Source organism: Anomalospiza imberbis, unplaced genomic scaffold, assembly GCF_031753505.1.
Source record: "Anomalospiza imberbis isolate Cuckoo-Finch-1a 21T00152 unplaced genomic scaffold, ASM3175350v1 scaffold_47, whole genome shotgun sequence".
Classification (NCBI taxonomy): Eukaryota; Metazoa; Chordata; class Aves; order Passeriformes; family Viduidae; genus Anomalospiza; species Anomalospiza imberbis.
Genome location: NW_027100078.1, coordinates 788,933 through 806,560, shown reverse-complemented (window position 1 = coordinate 806,560; position 17,628 = coordinate 788,933). Strand labels below are relative to the sequence as shown.

The window sequence follows — 17,628 nt, the reverse complement described above, 5'->3', positions numbered from 1 at the left end:
CCTGCCCCGACTCAGCTGCAGCCATTCCCTCCAGTCCTGTCCCTGGGCACCAGAGTGAAGAGGTTCCCACAGCCCCAGCCAGGGGCTGCTGCCATGGTCACCAGGGCTGGGACCAGCTGGAATGCTCGGTTTCCAAGGGCCGGGGTTTAGGAGTGGGATTCCCCAGTTTCCTGCTCCTGCTACAACCACACTGCCCCTCGCTGCCCTCCTGCCTCCCATGGAAAGCACAAAAGGCAAAGATCCCGGGCTGGGAGGAGAACAATTTACTGGGAACAGCAACGAGACAAGGAACAAACAGGACCAGAAATAATACTGATAACAGAAGGGATAAGAAAAATTATTTACAGGGAAAACTACATCACAACTGACTGGCTCTTCCTGGCCATGTATTTCCTTTAGCCTGGAAAGGACACCCTTCTCCTCAGGGACACAAAGAGAGAGAGAGAGTCCCTTTCCTGCCCCTGGCAATGACCTGTGGTGGGAGTGAATGTGATGACAGGGCCATGGCCAGACCCTCATGTTCTTTGATCCCACACCATGTCATTGGCAGGGGCAGGAAAAGGGAAAGATCTCTTCCCAGCATGGATCACAGGGAACATGGATCACCAGAGCTCTTCCCAACATGGGTTCTCCCATGGGGGATGGAGCTGGAGCAGTGCACGAAGCTCTTCCTGCAGCTAGGGCATTTGCAGGGCTTCCCTTACTGGTGCCTCCGTTGGTGTCTGGTCAAGTGAGAGCTCCTGGAGAAGTTCTTCCCACACTGGGGACACGTGTAGGGCCTCTCCCTGGTGTGGATGTGCTGGTGCCTGATGAGATGGGAGTTTTGCTTGAAGCCCTTCCTGCAGTGGGGGCAGCGGAAGGGCCTCTCCCCAGTGTGAATCCGCTGGTGCTTGAGAAGAATGGATCTGGTCTGAAAGCTCTTCTGACAGTTGGGACATTCGTAGGGCCTCTCCCCAGTGTGGATCATTTGGTGGATGATCAGTTGGGACTTCTGGCTGAAGCCCTTCCCACATTCCCCACATTTGTATGGCCTTTCTCCAGTGTGGATCCCCTGGTGGCTGATCAAGTGGGACCTTCGGCTAAAGCTCTTCCCACATTCCCCACACTCGTATGGCCTTTCCCCAGTTTGGATCCTCTGGTGGCGGATCAAGTGGGACCTTAAGCTAAAGCTCTTCCCACATTCCCCACACTCGTAGGGCCTCTCCCCACTGTGGATGTGTTGGTGGATGACAAGGGCAGAGCTGCAGCTGAAGCCCTTCCCACATTCCCCACATTTGTATGGCCTTTCCCCGGTGTGGATCCTCTGGTGGCGGATCAAGTGGGACCTTAGGCTGAAACTCTTCCCACATTGCCCACACTCGTTGGGCCTCTCCCCAGTGTGGATGCGTTGATGGATGATGAGGTTGGATCTGTAGCTGAAGCCCTTCCCACACTCCCCACACTCATAGGGCCATTCCCCGGTGTGGATCATCTGGTGGCAGATCAGGCTGTTGCTCTTCCTGAAGCTCTTCCCACACTGCAAGCACTTGTAGGGCTTCTCCCCATCCTGAAGCTTATCATGGACCACCAGCTCCAAGATCTGGCTGAAGCTCTGTCCACCTTCCTGGCACAGGGTGGGTCTTTCCTCCTCAGAGCACCCTGGGCTGGGTTTGCAGCCCCTCCTCCTGTGGGATCTCCAGGGCTTTTCCTCCCCGTTGGATTCCTGCGTCATGGAGCTGCTCAAAACGGCCTCTGCCAGGAGGTTCTGCCGTGGGGATTTGTCCTTCCTGGTCTCCATCCTCAGCTCCTTGTCTGGGGGAGGAAGGACAAGGAGAGGATGGGATTTGCCTCCGTACCATAGGGAAGGGGAAGGAGATCCCCCCCAGTGCGTCCCCGGCAGGACGACGTTGGCAGAGAGGTTGTCCTGTAGTCGGGGGCTGTGCTGTGCTGGGAGATGGAGCAGGAGAGAGGGGGAAAGGGGCACTGACTTCCTCCTCACCTGCCTGGGTTTCCAGGGGCTCCTTCCCCTTCCTTGTAGCCTTCTCCTCCATTTCGCAATGGTTTGGAGAAGGAAAATTCTGTTTTGGGAGGAAAACAAGGGATGAGCACAAGGAGTTTTGTACTGGTTTGAAGGCAAACCAGGAGGAGAGTCTAAGCCAGAATTACAATTTAATAAAAAAAAATCAATATCAAGGCAATGATACAGAAACACTGGCTTAATCTGACAGAGTCAGGATTTAACCTGACACCCCGTTGGTCAGGGAGGTGGTAGCCGTCTGATGAAATGGAGGCTCCAGCCCTGTTGGAGTGATGAATGTGATTCTGTCAAAGCAGTGAGCCTGCAGAAGGGATCACCTGATGGGTCTTGCTCTGAAGGTCCAGTGGTGGTTACGGAGCTCTTGTCCTCTGGGAATCCAGTAGGCAAGGTGGTCCTGGTGTTGCAAGGGTGAGATTATATCCAGGTAGGAATGCTTGGTTCCTCCCCCTGGGCGGAGCATCCCACAATGGGATGATGTAATTTTATCAGTCCTGCAGTGGCACTCAATGGCCCATTAACAGAAGATAGCCCCTGGAGGGCGTTATCAGGGCTGAGCCATGGAAGAGATAAAGAACACTGCCCCACCTGTTTATCACAGTTTATGAAGATGGTGACTGAAAACATACTTTGGGTTACATTGCACCCTGAAACAGTGAGGCAATCCCTGCTCGGGGTGGGGGGTGAACACCACCCCCTTTCCCAAACTGGCTCAGGTGTAAAACCCCCACCCTGGGAAGGCCACGCACACAGGGGACAATGTCACACTTGCCCCACCTCAGGGGAGGTCTCTGTCCCTGTCACTCCCTTGCTCTCCCCCCTTTTCTCTTTCTTCCATCTCTCCCTCTACCTCACATTTACTGTTCAATAAAATCCACTTGGGATTTGGTCTCGTTAACACCTTAATTGGGGCAGAGGCACCTCTCTAACAAATTTTTAACCAGATTGAGACATTATTTTGGTGCAGTGAGTTCAGGGCGCTGTTGTCTGACCCCAAGTGCCTTTGACAACAGCATGGTTTCCTCCTCTCAGGCGGTTATGGTTCTTTCTGGAGGAACTCTTGGAAACTTTAATGCAGGTTCTTCAGTGTGACTTTTGGGAGAACTTATGAGGAAAATGGCTGCTGTGGGTGGCCAGTGTAAAGAAAATATTTTGTCGTCCTTCCTAGAAAAGTTTGTTAAAATCACTGGAGGAAAGGGAGCAAATGATACCAGCAAGACTGACAAGGATCATTCAGCACAAGGTGAGGAACACAAGGCTGCACGAAGTCGTACAAGAAGCCCAGCTCAAATAGCTAAATTCCCCAATAAGTCCCAAATTCACAGGCTTGGGGGCTTTGCCAAATGAGTTAGTTAGATATGATAGTTAGAGAAAGTAGCATGTACTTTTAGTATCCTCTTTTATATAGTATATTAATGCATTATAGCATAATTATAATAAAGAAATCATTCAGCCTTCTGAACTGGAGTTAGACATCTTCATTCTTCCTATTGGGTTTGCCTGCATCTACAACAGCCAAATGTGAGAATCATTTTTCTCTTCGTCCCTGTCACCTTTGTGACAGGCAGACTGAGCTTTCCCTTCCCTTTATTAATCTGTATTGGGCCGAATTTCCACTTTTCTTTTATTGGAACCTGCCAGTAGCTGAGCTGGAGCTGTGCAGGAACCAATGAAATTTGGAATTGCCACAGAATTGCTTCTATTGTCGGTTTGTTCATGTTTGGGATTTGTTTGCATTTCCATCACAAGTGACTTGTGGGAATATCAAATATTCATCAAAGTATTTTATGCAGAGTTAAGTTTGATTTCTGCTGAGATTATTTTGTCTGGTGCCGAAGGGATGCTCCAGGGCAGTCTGTGCCTCTCGCCCTGGAGGATGCTTGGGAGGAGCTTGGGGGGGTTGTCCCTGTCCCTTTTACCCCAGGCCATTCCCCAAGGTCTGTCCCTGTCACCCAAAGCCATTCCCCAGGGGGTGTCCCTCTCTCACCTCAGACCATTCCCCAGGGGGTGTCCCTGTCCCTGTCACCCCAGGCCATTCTCCAGGGGTCTCCATTGTTCTCACCCCAGGGAATGTCTGGGGGGTCTCCCTCCCTCTCACCCTGTGCCAGGAGTTGCTTGGGGCAGTCTCTGTCCCTCTCAGCCCTGGGAGTGCTCGGGGGTCTTTGTCCCCTTGCCCTGGGGGATGCTCAGGGGGTCTCCATCCCTCTGGCCTCAGGGAATGCTTGTGCAGGGCTGGGGACCAGGGGCTCTGTGTCCCTCTCACCTCTGAGGGTGCTCAGGGCGGGGGGGCTCTCCAACATTCTCATCCCTGGGGAGGTGGGGGTTTCTCTGCCCCTCTCAGCCCTGGTGTGACCCTGCCCAAATGTCATCAGGGTCAGAGGGACAGAGACATCCCCAAACACCCAGAAAGGCTGAACCTGGGATTTGATTTGGGATGAGGATTTAGGAAGAGGGTGGAATTGGGGCTGGGTTTGGAGTTGGGACTGAGATTTGGATTAGAGCTGGGATTGGGGTTAAGGCTAGTCATGGGATTGGCTTTAGGGCTGGGGTTGGGATTGGGTCTGAGGCTAGATAATTCTGCCTCTGGGATGAGATTAAATACAGAACTGTGAGTGTGTCTAAATGTGGAGTGAGATTGAGAGCAGGATCAGGGTCAGGTTTGGGACTGAGCGCACTCAGAGTGGAACAGGCAGGATGTCACTGCAGGATGTCCCTGGAATCGTCCCAGCCCTCCTCAGGCACCTCCAAACATGGGGGGCAGCTGGGTTCTCCAAGATCCAGGTGCTCCCACACTGCCCCTCAATACCAGGCGAGCATTCCCTGCGGGCAGCCCTGAATGTGACCCTTGGGGCTCTGGGATCAGCCTTCACATCCCTGTGGGAGCAGGTGCAGACATGATGAGAGATTTTTCCCCTGCCTCTTTCCTGAGGAAGGGTGAAGCCCAGCTGTCCTTTCCTTCTGGTGCCTTCTACTCTCCTCAGCTGAGGATGGCAAACTCCCCACGGGCAGGAAGGTCCCTGTTCCCTGTTTCTTTGTGACTGCTGCGTGGAACATCCATTCAGAATGAAGAACGTTCTGACAGCCCTGCTGAATGACAGCGGGAGGAGATTTGTGAGAAAGGGAGGAAATTGTATTTTGATTGGAAATACAAGTCACAAAATTATTTCTTTCCATCCCATTCCTTTTCAGTCAGTTGCAGTTCTGTTTTCAGAGTGCCACCTTCTCAGTGTTTGTGTCCTCTTTTCTCTCCTGCCTCTCTTTGCCTGCTCTGTGTCTCTCTCAGTGTCTCCCTTGATCCAGGGCAGCTCCCACCAAAGGCCCTGCCCTGATTTCATTCCTAATCCATGAGCTACAACAACTATGGGTGAAGTTATGAAGGCTGGCAGTGAAATGTCACTGTAGGATCTTGCTCCACTTGGCTTCTGGCTCCTTGTTAAGAGCTTTGCCTTCAAGGGCAGGAACATCTTTTCCTGGCTGGGAACTGGAATTCTAGCCCCTGGGAGTGTGTACCGTGGATCCCAGAGGGGCATTCCCGAGGCTCCCAGGGTGCTGCTCCTGCAGTGGCTCCCAAAGAGCCGTGTCACATCAGGGAGAATCTCAAAATCTTGGTTATCTCAGGGGTCTTTTATAGTCCTCTGTGGAAGGGGGGGATGGGGAGAAGACAATGAATGTCCATTGAAGCCACCAAAGGGGAACAGGTCATGTTATCAGCAGTGAGCGAGAGCCATTGTCTTCTTGGTCCATCGACCACACCTGGGCAAACATCTCGCATTGATCAGGCCAGCCCTCCTCCCTGTGGTAGGGGTCTGAGTCTCAGTCTTTGGGAGGGGCTTCAATCTCTGTCCGTCACAGTGGTCATGAGGCAGATGAGGGGTCTTCCGTGGGAGATCACCAGAGTTACCCCAGAAAGTTCATTTGGCCAAGAGGTGGGAAAATTCGTGGGTTGAGCAGGTATTGTGAAGCAGGTGTAAGCAGGTAGAACAAGCCGCTCCTTGCCAGGCCCTGCTCAAAGCAGTGGTCCGTGGTGGCACAGCAAATACACCTGCAAAAATAATCATCCACCTCTCCAAGCCAGAACTCCGATCGGGGTCTCCAGGATCTCAGTCTCTGCCATTGTGGCAAACGTGAGGCAAAAATGAGGGGAACTTGGGACCGTCTCTTACACAGGGGCGTGCATGCCCTTTGAAGGGGAAGGATCCCCACGTGTCCAGCGCTGCAATAAACACACAGTCTCTACAGCTCCGTACGGGATTTGTGGGATCGATTTTTCATCCACGTTTCAGCAGCAGAGCTAGCAGTATTTTATCTAGGCTGGCAAGCTACTAATGATTCAAAGCAGCACATTTCACCTAAATACACATGGATTTCTACCCTGTTAAATTTACCCTGTAAAATAGCCTGTTTCAACTCCCGAGCGCCCCCAGGGCTGAGAGGGACAGAGACTCCCTTGAGCACTCCCCTGGCACAGGGGTGAGAGGTAGGGAGACCGTCCCAGGCATTCCCTGGGGTGAGAACGATGGAGAGATGGAGACCCCCTGGGGAATGGCCTGGGGTGAGAGGGACAGGGACACCCCTTGGGGAATGGCCTGGGGTGACAGGGACAGGGACAACCCCCCAAGCTCCTCCCAAGCATCTGCCAGGACAAGAGGCACAGACTGCCCTCGAGCATCCCCTGGGCACCGGACAAAATAATCTCAGCAGAAATCAAACTTAACTCTGCATAAAATACTTTGATGAATATTTGATATTCCCACAAGTCACTTGTGATGGAAATGCAAACAAATCCCAAAAATGAGCAAACCGACAATAGAAGCAATTCTGTGGCAATTCCAAATTTCATCGTTTCCTGCACAGCTCCAGCTCTGCTGCTGGCAGGTTCTGATAAAAGTGAAAATTTGGCCCAATACAGATTATTAAAAGGAAGGGAAAGCTCTGTGTAGCTGTCACAATGGTGACAGGGATGAAGAAAAAAATTATTCTCACATTTGGCAAAGCCCACAAGCCTGTGAATTTGGGAGTTATTTGGGAATTTAGCTACTTGAGCTGGGTTTCTTCTAGTGAAACATAAACTTTAAGGGATTTAGAGATTTTAGAGGAGCTAAGATTTTAGTTAGAGATAAGCCTTACTAGAGTTAATTAAAACAAATGAGTAGGCCTTGATGAAGTTAAGAGTTAGTAGTTAACTAATAATTGATTGCTTGTCAACACGATGTTTAGTTAGCTGGGTTTATAATGAAGAATATAGAAACTGACAAATAGCTTTTAGGAACATAAGACAGTTGTGGGCCTCCTCTGTTCTGAAACCAATTGAAGACAGGGAATGGGAGCTCTACCAAGGTTCATTTGTCCTATTTGCATTGAAAAGGTAGAAAGGTCAGAATGAGGAAGACTTCATTTACTTCCTCATTTTGGGACCCCTCCCCATGAAAGGGACCTCTGACCCTTTTCAAGGAACAAACTACACATGCTTAATAGCTTTGGAAATGATTAGCATACAAAGTGAGGAATGGGATGCACCAAAATTATGAATATGTATTTGCATTTTGGGTATTCAATACTTGTATGGATAAAAGGACTCTGTAATCATTTGAAAGGTGCAGTGTGTATTTGAGAGCTATCCTGCACGCTGCCTGGCATCGTAATAAACATACACTTTCTTACTTTAAACTGTTAGATAGTTTTTGCCCGTCACAGTTGGATATCAGTACTACATCAATATCCATATTTCTTTAATAAATCACTAGGACTTTTGACAGCCTTGTGTTCCTCACCTTGTGGTGAATGATCCTTATAAGTCTTGCTGGTATCATTTGCTCCCTTTCCTCCAGTGATTTTAACAAACTTTTCTAGGGAGGACAACAAAATATTTTCTTTACACTGGCCACCCACAACAGCCATTTTCCTCATAAGTTCTCCCAAAAGTCACACAGAAGAAGCTGCCTCCAGGTGTCCAAGAGTTCCTCCAGAAAGAGCCAGAACCTCCTGAGAGGAGGGAACCATGCTGTTGTCAAAGGCACTTGGGGTCAGACATCAATGCCCTGAACTCACTGCGTCAAAATAGCGTCTCAGTCTGGTTAATAAAATTGTTAGAGAGGTGCCTCTGCCACAATTAAGGTGCTAACGAGACCAAATCCCAAGTGGATTTTATTGAACAGTAAATGTGAGGTAGAGAGAGAGATGGAAAGAAAGAGAAGAGGGGGGAGAGCAAGGGAGTGACAGGGACAGAGACCTCCCCTGAGGTGGGGCAAGTGTGACATTGTCCCCTGTGTATGTGGCCTTCCCAGGGTGGGGGTTTTACACCTGAGCCAGTTTGGGAAAGGGGGGTGGTGTTCACCCCCCACCCCGAGCAGGGATTGCCTCACTGTTTCAGGGTGCAATGTAAGATGTAACCCAAAGTATGTTTTCAGTCACCATCTTCATGAACTGTGATAAACAGGTGGGGCAGTGTTCTTTATCTCTTCCATGGCTCAGCCCTGATAACGCCCTCCAGGGGCTATCTTCTGTTAATGGGCCATTGAGTGCCACTGCAGGACTGATAAAATTACATCATCCCATTGTGGGATGCTCCGCCCAGGGGGAGGAACCAAGCATTCCTACCTGGATATAATCTCACCCTTCCAACACCAGGACCACCTTGCCTACTGGATTCCCAGAGGACAATAGCCCCATAACCACCACTGGACCTTCAGAGCAAGACCCATCAGGTGATCCCTTCTGCAGGCTCACTGCTTTGACAGAATCACATTCATCACTCCAACAGGGCTGGAGCCTCCATTTCATCAGACGGCTACCACCACCCTGACCAACGGGGTGTCAGGTTAAATCCTGACTCTGTCAGATTAAGCCAGTGTTTCTGTATCATTGCCTTGATATTGATTTTTTTTATTAAATTGTAATTCTGGCTTAGACTCTCCTCCTGGTTTGCCTTCAAACCAGTACAAAACTCATTGTGCTCATCCCTTGTTTTCCTCCCAAAACAGAATTTTCCTTCTCCAAACCATTGCGAAATGGAGGAGAAGGCTGCGAGGAAGAGGAAAGAACCCTGGGACACCCAGGCAGGTGAGGAGGAAGTCAGTGCCCCTTTCCCCCTCTCTCCTGCTCCATCTCCCAGCGCAGCACGGCCCCCGACTACAGGACAACCTCACTGCCAACGCCATCTTGCCGGGGATGCACTGGAAGGATCTCCTTACCCTTCCCTATGGCACGGAGGCAAATCCCATCCTCTCCTTGTCCTTCCTCCCCCAGACAAGGAGCTGAGGATGGAGGCCAGGAAGGACAAATCCCTGCGGCAGAACCTCATGGAAGAGGCCGTTTTGAGCTGCTCCACAGTGCAGAAATCCAAAAGGGAGGAAAAGTCCCGGAGATCCCGCAGGAGGAGGAGCTGGAAGCCCAGCCCAGGGTGCTCTGAGGAGGAAAGATCCACCCTGTGCCAGGAAGGTCGACAGAGCTCCTGCCAGAGCTCAGAGCTGGTGGGCCATCAGCAGCTTCATGATGGGGAAAAGCCCTACAGGTGCTTGGAGTGTGGGAAGAGCTTCAGGAAGAGTAACAACCTGATCCGCCACCAGATGATCCACTCCGGAGAATGGCCCTACGAGTGTGGGGAGTGTGGGAAGGGCTTCAGGTACAGCTCTGACCTTGTAATCCACCAACGCATCCACACTGGGGAGAGGCCCTATGAGTGTCCCGAGTGTAAGAAGAGGTTTCGGATCAGCTCCAATCTCCTCCTGCACCAGCGCATTCACACAGAGGAGAGGCCCTTCCGCTGCCCTGATTGTGGGAAGGGCTTCAAACGCACCTCCCACCTCGTCACACACCGGCGCATCCACACTGGGGAGAGGCCCTACAAGTGTCCCCAGTGTGGGAAGAGCTTCACCCAGAGCTCTCACTTGACCCAACACCAACGGAGGCACCGGTAAGGGAAGCCGTGTGAGTGCCCCAACTGAAGGAGGAGCTTCGTGCACTGCTCCAGCTTCATCCCCCATGGGAGAACCCATATTGGGAAGAGTCTTGGTGATCCATGTTCCCTGTCATCCATGCTGGAAAGACATCTTTCCCTTTTCCTGCCCCTCCCAATGACATGATGTGGGATCAAAGAACATGAGGGTCTGGCTGTGGCCCTGTCATTATATTCACTCTCACCTCAGGTCATTGCCAGGGGCAGGAAAGGCACTCTCTCTCTCTCTGCCTGAGGAGAAGGGTGTCCTTTCCAGGCAGGAGGAAATACATGGCTGGGAAGAGAAAGTTGGTGGTGATGTAGCTTTCCCTGTAAATTGGTTTTTTTATCCCTTCTATTATCAATATTGTTTCTGTTCCTGTTTGTTCCTTGGCTCATTGCTGTTCCCAGTAAATTGTTCTTATCCCAGCCCAGGAACTTTGTCTTTTGTGCTTTCCATTGGAAGCCAGAGGGCAGCGAGCGGCAGCACAGTTTTAGCGGGAGCAGGAAATTGGGGAATCCCATTCCTGAACACCGGCCCTTGGAAACCAAGCACCCTAGCTGGTCCCAGCCCTGGTGGCCATGGCAACAGCCTTGGGAGCGGGTCCCTGGCTGGAGCTGTGGGAATCTCTTCACTCTGATGCCCAGGGACAGGATGGGAGGGAACAGCTGCAGCTGAGTAGGGACAGGCTTGGGTTGGATCTCAGGAAAAGGTTTTTGGCCAGAGGCTGCTGGGGCACTGCCCAGGCTCCCCAGGGAAGGGTCACAGCTCCAGGGCTCTCTGAGCTCTGAGAAATGGCTCCTTGGGGTGGTTCCCAAGGAAACCTAAAGTGATCAGTGTTGCCATGGCACCCAAACCCAGCAGTGGGGTCAGTGCAGTGTCCATGGCAAGAGCCCCTTGCAATGGCCCAGTGCAGGTTGGGCTGATGATCCACCCTCACAGCTGGCCCAGGGCAGGTCTGCAGTGGCCCTGGTGGCACCTTGGGCTTGGCACACACTTGAGGAGGGTGTCTGATTTTACTGGGGAAACTCAGGAGTTTTAGAGTGCTTCAAAAATAAAAGAAAGAAAATCCCTCTTTGGCTGATTGCAGCCAGTTTGCTAAGCAAAGCAGATCCCAGGTGAGTAAGGAGAGACCAGATGAGGCTGGGGAATGTGGAGCACGGTTGTCCACACTGGGTCAGAGCTCAAGGCACAGCTTCTCTGACCAGGCCAGATCTCCTGAGGAGAGTCCCAGGATCAATATCAGTGAATACTGCAATCACCTCTTCTAGTAATAAGAAAAGTAATAAAAGACAACCTTTAAAATAGGAATATATATTTCTTACAAACTCTTTGAAATATTTCCCCATAACTGCAGCAGCAGGAAACCTTCCTGATGAACTGCACGGGAGCAAAGGAAATCAAGGCACAGCCACTGTTTGTTAAGACTTGCTTGATCCTAATAAGCCCCGTGGTGCATCTGGAGCTGAGCCTTTGAACCTCAGGGCCTGAGAGGAAATTGCACAAACCTTTGCAGTGGTCAAAGCCAGAAGAAAACCCCGAAGTTGTTGGAGTTTCAAACCATAAATGGGACCCACAAAGGTCCATCCCCAACACAGGCTCCTCATAGAGTCCTTAGAGGAGAGAACTGGAGGCCAGGATGGTAAAAAAAAAATAAAACCTCTCAGAGACTCAAAATGGCACAAAACCCTCTCAGTGTGGAAAGGAAAACCCAAAGCACCTTAAACTCCTTGAGTATCTCGAAGCATTAATGAGCCCCACTGAGTGTCAGCACAAAGCACTCAAGGGACTCGTTAAAGCAGATAATTGGGGCCATGATTGCACAAACCTCTCACAGAGTCTGAATCAAAAGGGAAACACAGTACCTTAAAAGAACTGAAGTACCTTGAAGCATTAATGAGCCCCACTGAGTGTTGTTCCTGACAAAGCCTCTCCAGGGACTAATTACAGCAGATAATTGGAGGCCATGATTGCACAAAGCTCTCAGAGACTCCAAGGCAAAAGCCAAAGCCAAAGTGCTTTGAAAAACCTGCAGTCCCTGGGAGCATGAAGGAGCCCCCAGGGCCATTCCTGAGCAAGGCTCCCCAGGGACTCCTTCCAGCAGATCCTTGAGGCCACTGGGATGTGGGCTAGGGGGGGATGCAGAGGGCAGGACAAGGGGCTGACAGTGCCCAGCCTGGCTGGGGCTGTGCCAGGAGGCCCCAGTGCCTCAGGACAAGGTGTCTCCTGACAGCCCTTGGTGGCACAGAGCCTGCTGTGCCCCAGGGCACCAAGACTTGGCTTCTCTTTGTCCCCACCTGTCATCAGTGCCTCCAGTTCTCTGCTCTGCCTGGGGCCTGGGGACACTTTCTCAGTCGTGTCCCTCAGTGGGACCCATTAAAAGTCAAAGAAACTTTGGAGTTGGATTCTGACTTGGAGCTCTGGAGAGGTTTCTGCAGCTCCCTCTCAGGGCCTGATGTTCAGGGCCTGAGCACAAAGCCCCAGAGGGTCATTAAAGCCCTTGTGCTGTGTCTGTGCTGCTGAGCTGGGCCGGGCTCCTGGCACAGAGGGTGATCCTGGTAACCAAGGAGAGCTTCAAAAGCACATTTCTCTGGATGAGCAGCTCTTCTCCCAGCCCAGCAGGGCTGGGGCACTGCCTGCAGCCAGCCCGGGCACAGCACAGAGGCACAGAGAGCTTCCATCAGTCAGGGCTGGGAAGGTGCTGAGAAGTGCCTGGGGCAGAATCCCTGGCAGCCCTTGGCACAGGAACCTCTGGCTGCAGGACAATGCAGCTGCAGCTCCTGGAGTGATCTCCTACAGCTGGAACATCCCAATGCCCACAGACCCTGTGAGTACATTCTCTGATCATCTCTTGTGCAGAGCAGCCAGGGGTGCCCAGGGCTGTCCTGCAGAGCAGGGTCCTGCAGCCCAGGGCGCTGTGCTGGGCCAGGGACTCTGCTGCGTGCCAGGGACAGCTCTCAGCCGGCCCGGGGAGCTGCTCCCAGCCCTGGGGGACAAGATGTGGGTGGATGGAGACATCTGGTAAAGGTTGGAAGTGTTCTCCTTGTGTGGTGAGGATGCTGCATTGTTCAGGACTGCTCCCAGCATGGCATTTAACTGCAGAACATTTCCAAGTATATTATATGGGAGCACAGCAAGGCAGGGGCAGCATAAAAGGGAAAATCCTGCTTTTTTAATCTACTGATCTGTGTGGATTGGATGGGAAATTGCACATAGATATTCATCAGTCAGTTCAGGCTGAGAGAAAAATAAAAATGTTTTCTCTCAGGAGTTAATAAACCAGGCAGTGACAGAAATCAGCACAGAGCCCCTCACAGGCAGCATCAGTGCTGCTTTTCCAGCCTTCTCATGGTTGCTCTGGCATTGCCATCGGAGCCTGCAGAGCTAAAGCTGCCCCTGGGCAGTGCCTGAGCTGGGAAGGGTCTGCAGGGCAGAGCGGAGCCCCCAGGGCTGGGCTGGGCTCTGGCAGCACTGGCAGGGCCCAGCCCTGGGCACAGAGAAGCAGCTGCTGGCAGGGACAGCTCCAGGCAGCAGAGCCCTGGGATGGCAGAGTGGGAAAGTGCCCCCAAGCTGGGGTGGGATATTTAAAGTCCTCTCAAAACCCAACTGTTCCATGATCACTTTTCTTACAGATCCCCATGTGCAGCCACAGCCAATGTCCAACAGCAGCTCCATCAGCCACTTCCTCCTGCTGGCACTGGCAGACACGCGGCAGCTGCAGCTCCTGCACTTCTGCCTCTTCCTGGGCATCTCCCTGGCTGCCCTCCTGGGCAACGGCCTCATCATCAGCGCCGTCGCCTGCGGCCACCACCTGCACACGCCCATGTTCTTCTTCCTGCTCAACCTGGCCCTCAGCGACCTGGGCTCCATCTGCACCACTGTCCCCAAAGCCATGCACAATTCCCTCTGGGACACCAGCACCATCTCCTACACAGGATGTGCTGTACAGCTCTTTTTCTTTCTGTTCCTCATGTCAGCAGAGTTTTCCCTCCTGACCATCATGTGCTACGACCGCTACGTGTCCATCTGCAAACCCCTGCACCACGGGACCCTCCTGAGCAGCAGAGCTTGTGCCCACATGGCAGCAGCTGCCTGGGCCAGTGCCTTTCTCAATGCTCTGCTGCACACAGCCAATACATTTTCCCTGCCCCTGTGCCATGGCAATGCCCTAGGCCAGTTCTTCTGTGAAATCCCTCATATCCTTAAGCTCTCCTGCTCCAAAACCCACCTCAGAGAACTTGGGCTCATTGCTGTTAGTGCCTGTTTGGTATTTGGTTGTTTTGTGTTCATTGTTTTCTCCTATGTGCAGATCTTCAGGGCCGTGCTGAGGATCCCCTCTGAGCAGGGACGGCACAAAGCCTTTTCCACCTGCCTCCCTCACCTGGCCGTGGTCTCTCTGTTTGTCTGCACTGGCATACTTGCGAACCTGAAGCCCCCCTCCATCTCCTCCCCATCCCTGGATCTGGCCCTGTCAGTTCTGTACTCAGTGGTGCCTCCAGCCCTGAACCCCCTCATCTACAGCCTGAGGAACCAGGAGCTCAAGGCTGCAGTGAGGACACTGATGACTGGATGCATTCAGGGACATTAAACTGCTGGCCAATTTCTGCAAATCACTTTTAATAAAAGTCATCTCGGTAACTTCTTGTTGGTTTCATTTCGGAGGTTCATATTTTTACTTTTTTGATATTGTCCACAAATAAAAAATACAGTCTGTGCCATTTCTCACTTTGTTTCTCTCCACCTTCCCTGTGGCTACAGACCGTGTCAATGAGGGTCTGCCCTCTTGGTGGCTTAAAAGGAACTCAAGGATGTCCCAGCAAAGTTTTCTGCAGATATGCCCTTTTGTTGCCTTCTCTGGAGCTGCAGCAGCAATGTCTGTGTGCAGAGCTGGGGCAGATCAGTGCTGGCACAGCAGCTGTGCCCAGCAGCAGCAGCACTTGGTGTTGACAGTGCTGCTCCCGTGGCCCTGCCCCGCTGCCCTGGTGGCCCTGGTGTTGCTGCAGGGCCTGAGTGCTCTCGGGGCCGGGCACAGTCCTGGGGGTGGCAGTGCCGGGGCTGCAGCAGGGACAGCCCATGGGCACTGCTGGGGCAGCGCTGACGCCTCAGGCCAGGGCCTGGGGGCTCCAGGCTCCTTGCCCAGGCTCTCTCAAGAACACGGCCAGGCCAATGCTCAGCACAGAAAACCCCCGTGAGCAGCCCCAGGCTGGCCGTGGGCAGGCTGGGGGCAGACAGCATGGCTGGTGCTCTGCAAGGGCCCTGGGGGAGACGGGAAGGAGCAGCAGAGCAGGGGCTGATCCATCCCCAGTGCGCTGGACAGCCCAGGCCAGCGTCCCAGAGCGTCCTGATGGAGCTGCCAACAACATCCCCCCTCTGCAGCCCTGGTCTCTCCCCCAGCTCACACAGGTGCCGCATCCTTGCAGGCACAGCCACGGCAGCGCTGGCTCAGGAGCCCCTGTTTGCATTGCACACAGCAGGCGGGAGCACCCCCATGCTGCTGCTGTGGGGACATGCACCTGAGGGAGCACAAATGCCATCAGCCCCTGGGGCCAGGAAGGGCTGGGGGACGCCAGGGAAACCACTCAGCTTTGTCCTGGCCTCTGCAGTCAGCCAGAAAGTTTGTTCCCATCAGCTGGGAGTTTCCTGTCCCACTGCATATGCTGTTGCTCCGAGCCAGGGCTGCCTGGCAGCCACCCCCAGACTGCCCTGAGCATTTCCTTGCCTTCACCTCTGCTTTCTTTCCTCTTTAATGATCCAGATTTCTCCCTATTGCCCATCCCTGTTCCCTCCCTTGCACCCAGCCCATCCGTGTTTGTCCTTTCCTCTCTGGCCCCACTCCCCCATTCCAGTTCCTGACTTGGCACCATGGGAACGGCCCTTGGGGAGCAGGATCATCCCACAAGTGCTGCAGGAATTGTCTGCAGGCTCCTGCAGTGCCTGGTGCTGCTCCCGTGCCAGAGGCAGCCCAGGCCAGGGGGGCACATCTGGGCTGCTGTGTCTGGCTGTGGGGCTGCCTGTTCTGGGCAGTGAGGAGGGGCTGCAGAGGCTCTGCAGGACTGACAGGATGGGCTTTGGGGCTGTGAGGAGGAGCTGAGGGACCTGGGCTGCTGGAGCTTCTGAAGAGGAGGCCCAGGGCTCCTCCTGCAACTGCTCCCAGTGTGGTTTCAGAGAATCCCAGAATCAGCAAGGCTGGAAAAGACCTTGGAGATCATCCAGTACAACCTGTGCCCTGACACTGCCTTGACTCCCCTGAGCCTCCTCTTCTCCGGGATAAACAACCCCAGCTCCTTCAGCCACTCCTCACAGGACTCGTGCTCCAGACCCCTCACCAGCCTTGTTGCCCTTCTCTGGACACGCTCCAGCCCCTCCAGGTCCTTCCTAAATTGGGGGTCCCAGAACTGGACACAGCACTGGAGGTGCTGCCCAACCAGTGCTGTGCACAGGGGAAGAATCAGTGCCCATGGTTCCATGAGGCCCCAGAGTGTCCCAGTGGTCTCCATGATTCCATGAGGCCTCCCAGTGTCACAATGTCCCTTTGGTGTCACAAAGTCCCTTGGATCCTTGGGCCCTGCAGTGTCACAATGGCACCGTGGTGCCCAGGCCCCTGCAGTGTCCCAATGGATCCTTGGTTCCATGAGGTCTGGCAGGGCAGGAATGCTCTCCTTGGTTCCCGCTGTCTCCCACACCTCCCACTGTCAGGCTATAGAAGGACACCTGGCCGATGAAGGGGAGTGGGAGTGGGTACCTACTCGAGGAAGTAATAATAAAAATCCCTCCCAACCCCCTCTCCCAAGCCAGGTGCCACTTCAGATTCGGTATGATCCCCTGGATCTGGAGAGTCAGCCAGATGGTTTAGAAGAAAATTATCTGCCCAGTGAGCCTCCCAATTATGATTCATCTGTGAAACAGATCAGCACCTCTAACATCAAAAAGGAAAGAAGGGTAATTGTGGTGGGTGACTCCCTCCTGAGGGGAACAGAGGGCCCCACATGTCGACCAGACCCACCCCACAGGAAGGTCTGCTGCCTCCCTGGGGCCTGGGTACGGGATATGACTGACACACTGCCTGGGCTGATTCAGCCCTCTGATTATTGCCCACTGCTGATACCCCAGGCTGGCAGTGATGAGATTGAAAAGAGGAGTGTCAGGGCAATAAAAGGGACTTTAGGGCATTGGGTCAGGTGGTTAATAGGACAGGGGCACAGACAGTCTTTTCCTCAGTCCCTTTGGAGTCTGAGAAAAACGGTGAAAGCAATAGGAGAGCTCACATTATCAACGAGTGGGTCAAGGGTTGGTGTCATTGGTAAAATTTCAGATTCTTTAATCATCGGGCAACTTTTACAACACCTGACCTGCTTGGGCCAGATGGGCTCCATCTTTCTGTGAAGGGCAGAAACATTTTAGCTCATGAACTGGCAGAACTTTTTGAGAGGGCTTTAAACTAGGTCTGAAGGGGAAGGGGATGCAGCTGGGTTGTCTGGAAGCAGGCTCGTGGGTGGTAATCCTGATCTAGGGGTGAAATCATCAGCCCAGCTGAGGTGCATGTACACCAATGCACACAGCATGGGTGACAAACAAGAAGAGCTGGAGGCCATGGTGCAGCAGCAGAGCTGTGATGTAATTGCCATCACAGAAACAGGGTGGGACAACTCACATGGCTGGAGCGCTGCACTGGATGGCTGC

At 52.9% G+C, this 17,628-nt stretch overlaps 2 pseudogenes; one reads left to right on the top strand and one right to left on the bottom strand.

Annotated features, from left to right (window-relative positions):
• The window catches only part of LOC137466906 (zinc finger protein 850-like), an 807,951-nt pseudogene that overhangs the window by 55,569 nt on the left and 734,754 nt on the right, over positions 1 to 17,628 (top strand).
• Positions 131 to 17,628, bottom strand: part of LOC137466908 (zinc finger protein 850-like) — a 743,182-nt pseudogene continuing 725,684 nt past the window's right edge.